Source organism: Fukomys damarensis, unplaced genomic scaffold, assembly GCF_012274545.1.
Source record: "Fukomys damarensis isolate Sample0158 unplaced genomic scaffold, DMR_v1.0_HiC HiC_scaffold_17, whole genome shotgun sequence".
NCBI classification, from domain to species: Eukaryota; Metazoa; Chordata; class Mammalia; order Rodentia; family Bathyergidae; genus Fukomys; species Fukomys damarensis.
In genome coordinates, this window is record NW_022900929.1 from 902387 (window position 1) to 915820 (window position 13434).

A 13434-nucleotide genomic window follows, 5' to 3' on the forward strand; every position below is an offset into this window, starting at 1 on the left:
TAGGAGCAGTGGTTTCTATTTATTAACTCAGTATTTACTAACTCGGTGGCAACTGTATAGAATAAAAGTAACTTAAAATATAAAAAGGGGCTTCGGGTCTAACACAGTTTCGAATCACAGTCTAAGGGCGGTGTTCCAGAGGCAGCGGAGAGAGCAGGGCAGGTGACGTGCACTCCCTGCCTCGGCGACCAGGTCTGTCCTTGCTTAGCATCAGTTCCCAGGGTACTCTTTGATCCCAAGACACACAGAGGTAGTTCCACAGCATAACCTTCCTTGTGTTCACCTCTGTTCCAGATACTGTACACACCCCAGGAGACCTAGTGAAGTCACGGCTTTGGCTCCTCCTCCCTTCCTCTCTCACTGACTTCTCTCTATCTCCATTTCTTTCTCTTTGTCTCACAGTATCCATCTGCCTCTCTGTCACTAGTCTCTTTCTCTGCTATCACCTTTCATCTTTTCTTTCAACAAAGTCCCCAACTCTCAGGTTGGTCTTCCAGGTTTCCCAAGATGCAGCCTCTTCTTCCTTACTCCCTACAGGCTCGGCGGTACTTCCTGTCTTAGGCCTGTGCCAGCTGCCTGTGTCTGCAGAACCGGGCCTTTTGCCTTCCGCAGTTGCTCCTGGTCTGCACCACGTCATCTGTCTGCACTTGGCACTTCTCACCCTGCATCCGAGTGCCAGAGCCATGAGGCCCCATAACCCTATTCCAGTGCCCTGCTCATCCGGTGGCCCCCCCAGAAATCTCCCTTCTCACTCCCTGTGTCCCCACAGTGCCCAGCAGTCAGCAGGGCAACTGATCAGGGAGTATTTTCTGAGTCAACAGATACATTTTCCAGGAAGGCAAATGTGGAAATGAATTTGGAAGGCAAATTCACCTCTCATGGAAGATAGCAGATACATGTGGGATCTGGATGTCACAATGGCCAAGTTTGTATTAAAAGTTGTAATAAGCACTGCAACCTGCTACCACATAACTTTTCATCCAGTGGAAATCACTACAAGGATTTTGTCCGCACCACCCCACCCCCATCCACTGGCCTGATTATGTGGTTTAGCTAAATAAGATTAGAGCTTAGTTAGAATACTAAGAGTACAGGATTTTAAAAACCTTGGTCTGTCACATTTAATTAGTGAGGAGCAGAAAAGTTCTCCCCGCTATGTGTTGCTGCTGTGCCCTTCTCAAGAGGACACTTAAAGGCTATCTGTTGTGCGGGGCAAGGGGGTGCATGCCTGCAATTGCAACCCTTGGGAGGGTTAGGCAGGAGGATATGAGTTTGAGGCCAACCTGAGCAACAGAGCAAGACCTGCCTGTCTCAAATTTTTTTAAAAGGTGAGAGGCAGCAACATGGGTTTGTGTATTACATAAAAACCCTTTGAAAGGAAGTTTAGGCAGAAGGAGTGACAAGTTCGAGCCCAAGCCTGGACATCTTAGAGATCTCGGGAGACCTTGTCTCAGAATTTTAAAAGGCAGAGGTGAGGGCTGGTGAAGTATTTCAGTGTGAAGGCTCTGGGTTCAATCCTCAGTGTCACAAAACAACAATAATAACAATGAAACACACTTTTTATATGACTTACAACATCAGTAGTTCTTTAAAAAGAAAAGTAAGTCTGGCATGGTTGTGCATACCTATAATCCCAGCACTCAGGAGGCTGAGACAGGAGGATCACCATGAATTTGAGGCCATTCTGGGCTACATAGTGAGTTCAAGGCCACCTTGGAATACATAGTGATGCCCTATCTTAAAAACAAAACAAGCCAAGCCACCCCACAAAAAAGGAAAAGAGAAAAGATATTATCAAATCCAAATTTTTGTGGACAATGTTATTTTAGAAAGAGATTAGTGCAGGTAAGGATATTGTTTCATTTTAAAATAAAATTTTGGAAATGAAAAATGGATTGATATAAAGAAAGGTTGGTCTTAGAACAGGTGGAACAAGCCAGGGAGTGCCAGAGATGGCTGGGTTTGGAGAAATACTCCTGTGGCACCCCTGGTAGTGTCAATCCTCTAGGGGGCTGGCCTGTGTTGTGGGTGCCTAGGGTGTGCAGAGCTTACCCCCGCCTTCTGATTGTCGAGGCAGTTCTTTCCTATGGAAAGAAGCTTCTATGTGAGCCATAGAGGGCTTGGGCTCCTGGAGAGGACTCACAGCCTGCCTCCCTGCAGCTGCCTCAAATAACACTGCCCTCTTGGCCCCCAAATGCGATTGCCTTCTGTATAGCCCCCTTCCCCTTGCCTGTCACATTCTTTCTTCCTTGTGGCTCCAGCACAGGCATCAGCCAACCGACGTGCAGAAGAATGGCTCATGGCCACTGTTGGCCAAGAGTGGCCTGATTCCTCACATTGCCCTCCCACTGTCTGGGGAGAACCCGGGAAGTGACAGGTCCCATCCCATCATTTCCCGAGGACCCTCCAACTCTGAGAACAAGGACTCATTGAAGAGGCTGAAAGTGCCCAGGGATATCTGGTCAACAACCAAGTCCACTTTCTTTGATGGGGTTGGGGTAGAGGAAGTAGTGATCTCCATCTTAAGTGGGTTTTATTTTGAAGGGTGAGATGGAGGTGGGAAGACACACTGTGTTTTTTCTTAGGGAAGAATCAGCCCGTATGTAGGGGGGCTAGATTCCTTTTTCTCCAAGAAGCCCCCTTTTTCAGGTTCTTCCTGCAGCCTCCAGGAGCCCCAACCCCAATGGGCACCTCTGTCCAGGACTAAGCGCTGTGCAGCCCCAGCCCACAGGCAGCAGCTGCCTTAGCCCCTTGGCCTCACCTTGTTGTAGCGCTTCCACCAGCCCCACAAACACAGCCACAGGAACTTGTGCACTGAATGACTTTCAGACCCAGTCTGCAAAAGGAACAAACACCAGGTGTGAGGCCTGGCCTCCCTGGGGAAGGGTTTGGGAAAGGGAATGAGCAGGGGACAGAAGTCTGAAGATCTCGTCCAGACACAATAGTGCTTTCTCAAGACCTAGCCTTGTAGTGGGGTGGGGCAGCAAGATTCAGGGGGATCAGAGCTCCACAGCAGGAGCAGAAAGTCGGCTCCTTCCAGAGAGCACAAGAGGTGTGCAGATCATCTCATTCTGTGTGTGTGTGTGTGTGTGTGTGTGTGTGTGTGTGTGTGTGTTCCTGCGCATGCCTTTGCACTGAGCTACATTCCCAGCCTTTTATTTTAGGACAAGTTCTCATTAAATTACTAATTTGCCTAGGCTGGCCTCAAACTTGTGATCTTCCTGCCTCAGCCTCCCAGAGCACCGGGGTTACAGCCCTGTGCCAGCGCGCCCAGCTGACAGAACAGCCATGTACTGTTTGGCTCTCTCACCAGAAACCACACATCCCATTAATCTGCAAAGTTTCTAGAGTCTTCCCCTTTCATTTCCCCTGCAGCTTCATTTGACTACAGTGTCATTTACTCTTTTATGGGGCGGGGTACTGGGAATAGAACTCAGGACCTTGAGCTTGCAAGGCAGGCACGGTGTCACTGAGCTAAATCCTTAATCCTAGTGTCATTTACTCTTGTGCAGGTAGGGCCAACATCCCCCCAATTGGCCCTAACCAGCGTCCCTGACTTCAGACTGGTTGCTGGTGGCTGACTAACTCAATACTAATGCAGTGACTACAAAGAGCCAGCGCCAGCCACAAGTTAGCTGTGACAGACCAGCAGTATTTAAATTTCCATGTTAGAGAAATGGCAGAAAAACCCAGTTCCAAGACTTTCCATGAACCTGACCCAGTTCCTTCTCTGTCTCAGTTTCCACCTCCATAAGGTGGGAGGTGCTGGCTCGACCACACCCCTCACACTTTATCAAGTGGATTGAATAAGGGAAAGACTTGTAAAGCTGGGGTGGTAGCCCATGGCTGTAATTCCAGTACTCTGGGAGGTCAAAGCAGGAGGATCGTAAATTAAAGCCCAGCCTGGGCAATTTAGGAACTTAGTGAGATGCTGTCTCAAAATAAAACAATTTTAAAAAGGAAGGAGGAAATGGAATGGAAGGGAAGGAAAGGAGGGGTTTGTAAGCTGTAAAGAGAAGGTTTTATATTAGTTGGTCCCTGCTGAGGATTAAATTGTGTCCCCCAAAAGATATGTTGAAGTCCTAAATCCTCATAACCTGTGAATGTGACCTTATTTGGAAACAGGCTCTAAATAGATATAATTAGTTACATCAGGCTAGAGGAGGATAAACCATTAACCCCACATGACCGCTGTCCTCATAGAGGAGGGAAAACGATGGATAGACATAACCTCATGGGGAGAACAGTCACATGAGGCCAGAGGTAGGGACTGCAGTGTTGCTGCTGTAAGCCAGAGAACACCAGAGGTTCTCAGGATTGGAAGAAGCAAAACAAGAACCTCTCAGAGGGCACATGGCCCTGTCTGCCCTTGGCTTGGATTTTTGGGCTCCAGAGCTGTGGGGGTATAATTCCTGTTGTTTTAAGCCACACCCAAAGTAGTGCAGTATTGTGACCATCAATCCTGATATGTCAACTTCATCAGATTATGAAACAGCTAGGTTAGTAGCCATGCTCCTTGGTGTGTCTGGGTGGGTCATGGAGGTATGGCGGTAGTACTCTATATGGTTCCTCACCAGCTCCTCTCTGGCATTGATTTCTTGCTCTGCTTTCTGGCCACAATGAACTAAGCAGCCTTGTTCTGTCCTACCCTTCTGCCCAAATGTTCTTGTCTTGCAGCCAGCTGACCCCAAACTATGAACTAAATTAAGCCTTTCTTCCTTTAAGTTGTGAGTATTAAGTGTTGTGTCCAACAACGGGAAAGCTGACCAATGCAAGTGCTTTGTTATAACAGATCCAGGAGACGAAGACAGGTCCCAAATGGGTTCTTGGGGCCAGCAAAGACATTGGCATCCACCCCTCATCCCACCATGCGGTAGAGCTGGAGGCTCCAGCCATGTCTTTGTGTGGCTTCAGTGGCAGCTTTCCTGTGGCTGCTGGGACTGTTGCCTTCATTCCAGCATCTTCTTGAACTTGACCCTCCGGAGGAAGTCTTGAAGCCGACACTGCAACATTGTCATGATCTTGACGAGGTGCTCGTCCTTCACGTCTTCAAGCTTGGCCAGGCTGTCTGCCCAGAAAAACACCTGGTGAAGAGGCACTGGTCTGATACAAGCCCAGCCATCACCCAAAGGCAGATACCTGGGGGAGTTTTGAATCAAAGAGCCAGCAGGTCCCCAGGGGCTTTGAAAGTTAAGAGATCCTATCTGTTGCTGTGTGGGGATTCTGGGAACCAGCTGGGTTCTAGACTCAACCTTGTCCTTGAGCTAGATCACCTAGAACACATTTTACCTCTCAGAGCCTCAGTTCCTTCTCTGTGAAATAGGGGTGCTGATCTCTCCCTCAGAGGGTTGCTATAAGGATTAAATGAGATAATGGTGGAAAAATATGGCAAGGGTCCAAGTAAAACATGATGGATCATTATATAACAGTGTTTGCTCTGCAGCCAGGGTGGTAAGGGCCCTTCCTTCTTTACCACTGTTAGTTTAGATAGAGTCATTGCCTACTGGTCCCACAGATTTGGGTGTGGTAAAAGGGGATCAGATGGGGAGGAGGGTGGAATTTTCCCATAAAAAGACAGTCTCACCAATACTACGAAGCCTTAGGCTTCCAGCTGTGGTGTGTGAGACTTCAGGAAAATAAGGCCAACTTTACAAGGTATGTTAGAAAGAGCTGGAAACACACAGTCTCAGAGAAATGAAAATTAGGCTCACAATATTCAGTTTGCAACGTCCCAACCCCTGCAACATTTAAGACTTCTGATAAATATTGGCAAGGATGTTCATCAAGGCACATGCACCATGTGTGTACTGCTACAAGAATTTTGGAAAATAGTTTGGCATTCTCTCATCAAGCTGGATGGCACATCAGGCTGGGTGTTTGTATAGCCTACTGTTGTTCGTCATCGTCGTCATTCAGATATATGTATATATATATATATATTTTTTTTTGTATTGGGTATCGAACTCAGGCCTTGTGCTTGTGAGACAGGCAGTGAAACCATTGAGCTAAATCCCCAGCCCTCATCATCATATATTTTAACCCAGGCTGCGTGTCACACTGCCAGGAGGCATTTGAAGATGCTAACGTGTAAGCAGGTGTGGTGGTGCATCTCTGTAATCCCAGTACTCAGGAAAGCTGGGCAGGAGGATCACAAATTCAAGCCCAGACTGGGTGACTTAGTGAGACCCTACCTCAAAACAAAAAATAAATAGGGCTGGGTGTGGTTCTGTGTGAAGACCCTGGGTTTAATCCCCACTATCACACATACACACACACACACACACACACACGCACGCACACACACACACACGCACACATGCGAGCACGAGCGCGCGGCTTTACCTCCCATCTCCCACAAGACTCCTCCCAAGGAGCTAGACATCTCAGAGTAGAGAAATTAACCTTGGGGTCATAAAGGGTTTCTTTTTAAAATTTTGTCTTTTATTTTTTTATTTTTTGGTACCAGGGATCGAACTTGGGACCTTGCGCTTGTGAGGCAGGTGGCAGAAACACCGAGCTAAATCCCTGGCCCAAATTTTGTCTTTTTTAAACATTTGCTTCTTGATATTTTAATACTAACTGGCACTGAGGCTTGGTCTTACAGACAAGCATGTGTCTGGGGAGGGGCCACATCAGGGGCAACATTAGGGCCAGGGACTCAGTTTATGGGCAGAACCATCCTGTTCTGTCATTGTCTCTGCTGCCAAACTGCCTGGTCCTCAGGGGGCAAAGCGGTCCCTAGTATCCCTGGACATTTTGCTGAACCTGAGATGCTCAGTGCAACCCTTGAACACCAGTAAGATACAGCCCATGTGTCTAGGCAGTGGTCCCATCAGATTCTGAAGCTGTCAGCTCTGGCTTCCCAGCCACATGACCCCTGCGAACCCAATCCTTCCTGGCTCTGTGATGTTGAGCACCCACCTCCACCCGCTCTCTAGGCTTTCTTAAGTTCCCCATCTGTCAAAAGTAGGTGGAGAAAGGATGGGAGTTCTTGTCTCCAAGTTCTTTCTGGCTCAAATATTCAAGGATTCAGTGACAAGACCTCAAATGTCCTCTGTAAGCCAATCTAGCTACATGCAGCACATCCTAACTGTAAAGGAGGCCAAAAGGGTTGTGGCTGTGTAACAATTCTACAAATGCCCATTTGTAAAGCAAGCTCCATGGTGCTAGAGACTCCTCACCATGTGTGCCTAGAGCCTAGAACCATGCCTGGGACACAGTAGGTGTTTCTGTGAATGTTTGCAGGGCTGAGATGCATTGGAGGCATAGGCATGCTGGGAACTTCTACACCAGCCCCACATCCTGCATGAGACTTGGTGGGACAGGTGATCTGCTCCCTGCCACACAGCCTTTGAGCGCTGCACTCCTGTCTGCCAAGTCTACGCTCCTCCTATGTCATCCCGGCTGTCATGTTGGGGTGCAGTCTGGGGAGGCAACTCTAGATGGACACCTTGTACCTTGTCAGGCAGTCCCTTACAGTCCTGCCCTACAGGACTTTTTGCTTCTTCCTTGTAGGCCAGGAAATGGGACAGACGCAGGGTGGCCCAGGCCCTATGAGTCAGGATCAGGAGGCTGCTCTGTCTGAGTCAGTCCCGACTCACAGCCAGTGCAAGGCTTGGGGCTCACTGTGAGTGAGCTGGGATTACAGGGTTTCATTGCCTGGGCCCCACCCACACAGAGTGCCATGCCCATCAGATTTAAGACCTTCAGTCTGATCCGCTCTTTTGATTCTTAGAAACGGGATTCAACAGGATAAAGAAATATCTTACTATTGATTACCATGCAGTGCTGAGCTGGGTTCTATCACCCCAAATATCATGAGAGTGGCATTATTAGCCTTGATTATTCAGAGAAGGAAACTGAGGTTCTCGGTAGCTGAGGTATTGGTCTAATGGCTGAGCTGGAATTCAAACTCCACAGCCCACTTTGGGGCAACACTGAGTGCACTGTAGGGAGGGGACACCCACCAGAAGACCCTACCTTGATGTGTCCAATTTTGTATTCATGTATGTCCAGCTCAATGGCTGCAAGAAGCAGCTCTGAGGCTTTGTTGTCCACAAACCCTTGGGGAATCACATGGGGTTCAGCACTTAGTACATGATGGAAGAGAGGTCTGCCATCATCGGCGTACCCAAGCTTGCAGCACACCAAATACATTCACAGTTATCCAGAATTGTTTTCTCCTTTAGTATTGACGTTTAAGCCCAGGGGCTGTCTGCCACAGAGCTACATCTCCACTCCCCACACCTTGTAAAGTTTTGGTTTTAAGACAAGGTCTTGCTAAGTTGCCCATATGGGCCTTGCACTTGTGATCCTGATGCTTTAGCCTCCCAAGTATCTGGGATTACAGGCTGCACCACAGTGCTAGACAATCCATTGATTTTTGAGATGGTCTTCAAGACAAGGATTAAACATGATCTACATATTCCCACAGTAGGCAGGGAAGACTAACAGGAGGCTTTGGGGAAAAGGCTAGTGCTTGGAGGTGGTGCTGCCACCTGCCTTGCAAGCACAAGGACCAGAGTTCAATCCCTGGTACCAAAAGAAAAAAAAAAAAAAAGACTTCTGCTTGGAGATGAATATTGGAGTGAACTGGGGATTCTGGGAGGAGATGTTCCAAGAAATGAAGAAATATAAGTCCCTTTCCTTTTGATAGAACTATGAGTACAGAAAAAGTATTGGCTTAGGCATAAGAGACCACTTTTTTATCTTGGCCTATTAGCAGCCACCTTTTTGATGTTGGCCACATTTTCCCTAGCTGGGGATTTCAGAGGGAGAGTTAGGCAAAGTGGTATCTAGTGACCATTCCCCATACTTGGGAAAGAGCCCAGGGCTTCATGCACATTGGGCAAGCCTTGTACCACTGAGCTTCATCCCAAAACCCTTTATTCTTTTTAAATTTTATTTTGAGGGTGTCTCACTAAATTGCTTGGGCTGGACTCAAATATGCTATCCTCCTGCCTCAGTCTCTAGAGTTTTGAGATTACAGGTACTCTGTTCATGGCATTTCTTGATACTTTAATCTGTGGCTTTGTGCTCTAGCAAGTGAGGGGTGTAGAAGGTCATCTCTAAGGTAGGAGTCTTAGTTTAATTTCTCCAGAAGCAGACCTTTGAGATAAGGATTCAAGTACAAGTAGTTTATTTGGTAGGTGGTAGGTTTGGTAAATGAGCAGAAAACAAATAAAAGATATATTATCAAGGCAGGTATCACAACAGGCAACTGGAAAATAATACCGCTGGGTTGGGGGGATGGGAAGTATTTATACCATGGAAACTGGCAGATTTCCTACCATTAAGGGCTTCTTTTTGTTAGCCCGGAGGATTCTTGTTAAATGCTTGCCAGCATGCTGCTTCTGAGAGCTAGTATGGAACTCAGCATTAGTCCTCTATGAAGACCAGGGAGATGAAGTATTTATACACCAACTCATCAGTTGAAAGATATACCTGGGGAAGCATTAATTCCTGGGACTTTCAGCCTGTCAAGCAAGGGCAAAGCAGGCTCCAACAGACAAAGAAACGCAGTTTCTGGCAGGTGAATGTTGAACCAAAGTGTACTAAGGAAACAAGAGTAAAGTGCTATTGATAGGGCATCCACAGTGCTGCTTCAGCTCTACTGATCCACTAAGCCCTGCAGGCAAGGTGTCAGGGGGGCACCACTTGCTTCTGTTTGAACTTGGTACTGCAGTCTGTTTGGGAAGCCCTTTCTGCAAATACGGACGTCTTCCGGGACACCATTACAAGCCAGCTGACAAATGGTGGTGGGCATCCACCACAGCTGCCGACATAGGATGGCGAGTCACTGCTCTAGAGCAGCAGGGGCTGGCTTTTGCCACCTGCACTGAGCACCTCTGCTGTAGCCCCAGTCTTCTCCTTTTACTGCCCAGGGGCCGCAGGTCCCTCTCCTTCAGTTCAACCCATGCCCTAAAGCTTTTGTGAGTGTGGTTCCTGGCTGGGTGGGCACAATTCTGCTTTAAGAAGGAGCTAGAACATGATTTTTGGCTAATTCATTGTTTGAGAGTTTCTCTGAGCTTTGGTTTGCCTTCATCACATCTGGCAATTAAAGGAGAACTTAACTTGGAGTGAACCCTAACTCGGCAGAGTACTGGCGCTTCCACCAGGGACATATGACCTCACAATGTACCTGACTGCTTAAACTTGTTGGGGACAATGCAGAGGATGAAATGGTGCTCAGTACTGTGGTGGTTGGTCCTCAGCTTGTTCAGCTGCTCCCGGGGTTGGAAGGAGAAGAAAGAAAGAGAGAGAGAGAGAGAGAGAGAGAGAGAGAGAGAGAGAGAGAGGAGAGATTGGGTGAGATTCAGCACTGTTATTGTCAAGTACCCATGCTCAGGACAGATATGCAGTTAGAGTTTAATTAAATTAAGGTTAAAACCCCATCTATCACTTTTCAAGTACTTACTAACTACATGGGGTTAGTAGCCACCATACTAGGCAGTGCAGAAGAGACCATTTCTATCATGTGGAAAGTTCTTTTCAATAGAGCTATTCTCAAGAACAAGGGTGACATAGGTGGTTTACAAGAAAAGAGGCCCCTCCTAATTTGGGGATAGTTTGTTGCAGAATCTTGGCAATAGAAAAACCCATAGGGTCTGGTGGGCAAGACCCTGCCTGCAGTTAACCTCCCTAAGGGGTGGTCCCTCCTCTGCATCTTAGATCACTCCAATGAGGTGGGGTCACCCTACCCAGGAAAGCCTGATCCTTGGGAAATAGTAAAATCTTCTTTCACACATTATCTCCTTGGTGGCTGTTCTTCTGCGCTTCAGAAAATGTTTCCAGTAATGCCCAAATTTTGTAGAGCTTGTGACCAGCTTACACGGCCTGTCAGCCAAACCTTGGACCCAAGATCTTGGTCATTCGTATTTCCATTTGTCATGTTGCACAAGTCCCTCTGAGTGCTGGATTTCAGTCCGAAGAGGACGTGTTTGGACTGGACCTTCTCTAAGGGTCGTTTCTGTCAGAAAGTCCTGTGATTCTGTGGGCTTTTCAGAAGGCAACAGACTCCCTGAGTTTGAGATGGTCACAGGGCATTCTGCCCTTGGCCATGAAGCAGTAGCCAGACCATCACGCTGGACAAGGTGGCCTTTGAGTAGCCCCTATGTACTCAATAGAAATTGGAGACCATCATGAAGGAGGACCCTCTCTTCTGCTTCTTGCCTCCATCTGAGGAAGAGCCAAGTATGTTTTGTGTCTGTGCCTTTTGCAGGGTCAGACAGCCCCACTTGCCCTGTGCCATGTTCTCTGGATTAAAAAGGCTTTTCTAGGACTAGGTGAGGTAGGACCTTCACACCAGGAAAATGAGATGTACCAAGGAGTAGGAAAATGAAGTGACTAGGTATAATCCAGAAGGGGCCCTAACCCCACTGGAGAGTGATTTAGGGCTGGCACAGAGTGACAAATGGCCCTCATTGCCTGAGGAGAGGAAGAGTTCACAGACCTTTGAATAATGTGCATGTTAGTGAAATGTCTCTTAGCCTAAGCAGATTGGCAGTTTCTGCTCAGCCGAACGGCAGTTCTGGAGAGCAGTATTCACCCAGGCCATTCCCCTGTGGACTGCATGACTGCCATGGAATAGGAGTCAGGACTGTGCTTAGCACATCCGGGGTTGGGGACTCCATATATCCAGGCAATGTGACGTCCACTAATTTGTTTCCCATTTTTCCATATGGCCCTAGCTGCCTGGATAAGGAGGAAGGGGGCTTATGGATTCTTTTACTGAGCACAGAGAACTAAGGAAAGTAGATGAGAAGCCAAACCTTTGGGCTACTGTCTCCTGTTCAGCACATAGACATTTGCCACCTCAGTGCCTTATGTGAGGGCCTTCTTGAAAATGCGCAGGTACCATTTGGCTTTGAATGTACCATTGCTATAAATATGGAGCTCTTATCATTTCAGTGTGTCAAGGGAGTGTAGAGCTGCAGTTTGGCTCCAGGCCTGCTGTTTGCTCAAAGAATCGACCCAATCCATTTTGTGAGTAACTGGCATTGTTATGGTTGATGATATAAAATCCTGGCCCCAATGCCCAATGCAATCATGGCTTTCCTGACAGCATTGTCTTAAGGCTGCTGCTTCCCTGCAGCTAAACCCACAGAGGCTCAACAAACTCTGCTGGTAACAGGAGTGTCGACACATACAACAATATTGAAATCTCAAGGAAACCAAACACATTCTTATAAGATGGTTGGACAAATATTACCTCCCCTATTAGTTACACAAATAAAACCTGAGTCCTAGCTATATTTAATTTCCCTCTTTCCTGAGGACTACGTTTGTCATTAGTGAAAAAGCTACTCCATAGATGTTGCCTTATTGGTTTGGCAGCTACAAGATATCAGAGGGAAGTTGAGAGTAATTAATGGGCTCACGGAATCTTTTTCTTTCTTTTTTCAAATGGTGTCAGCAGGTCACCTTTTCTAGGAGGTCAGGGCAGGTCTGAGGTCCAGGCTGAAGTCAATGAATGTCGACTTGATGCCCTTATGTTTAGGGCCAGGGATTTAGCTCAGTGGTGCTGCCACCTGCCTCGCAAATGCAAGGTCCTGAGTTCAATCCCCAGTACCAAAAAAAAAATAATAATAAAATAAAAAACCTTGCATTTGTACTCCTCCTGCTCCAGCACAAACATGTGATGGTTGAAGAATTACTGAAGCTTCTCATTGGTGAAGTTGATACACAGCTGCACAAAGTTGTTGAACTGAAAAGGAACAGAGATAGAGGCATTAGCTGGGGCCCAGAGAGCTTGTCCAAGGGCCATGAGGAGGACAGATATGTGAGAGAATTCTGCTAAGGCTCTCTGCTATCAGGCCCAGGCCGAGACATCTGATTGCTGACCTGTTCACAGTCACAACCACGTATGAGAAGCGGTTCTCTGTTACCTTACCCTGCAATGGGGATTATGGGACCTTAACTCCAGGTAGCCTACGTAGCAAAAGAAAGACATTGTGGAAAGAACCATCTTCTTTCCAAGGATGAAAATCACTTGAAACACCTTGTGGAGCTGACCCACTGTATGCCCGGGGACAGCTTTGTCTTTGTCGCTTTTTTTATCTCTAGGATAATAAAAAAAATTTCTTTTTCACTTCCCAAAGTGAAGGGCCATCAATGGTGTGCTGGTAAATCAGTTCTCTCCAAAAAAAAACAAAAAAAACAAAAAAAAAAAACATAATTTTTAGATGTTTCAATTTCACACCATGGCAAATTTTGAGCTAGCATCTTGTGAACTCACAAAATTTCTGAAAAGTTAACAATTAGTTCTGTGAGCCAGTACAGCTCTATCCACTAACTTCACACCATTTTATTTTATTTTTTATGACTTGGCACCATAGAAAGCAGATGGAAATTTCTGGAGTCCAAAAGTCAGAGATCTAGTGGCAAACTAAAATTGGCTTGCCTGGGTCCAAGGTGAGAAATATAACAACCATG

At 47.0% G+C, this 13434-nt stretch overlaps 1 pseudogene; it reads right to left on the reverse strand.

The window, feature by feature from the left end:
• The window catches only part of LOC104875352, a 50791-nt pseudogene that overhangs the window by 22581 nt on the left and 14776 nt on the right, over window positions 1–13434 (reverse strand).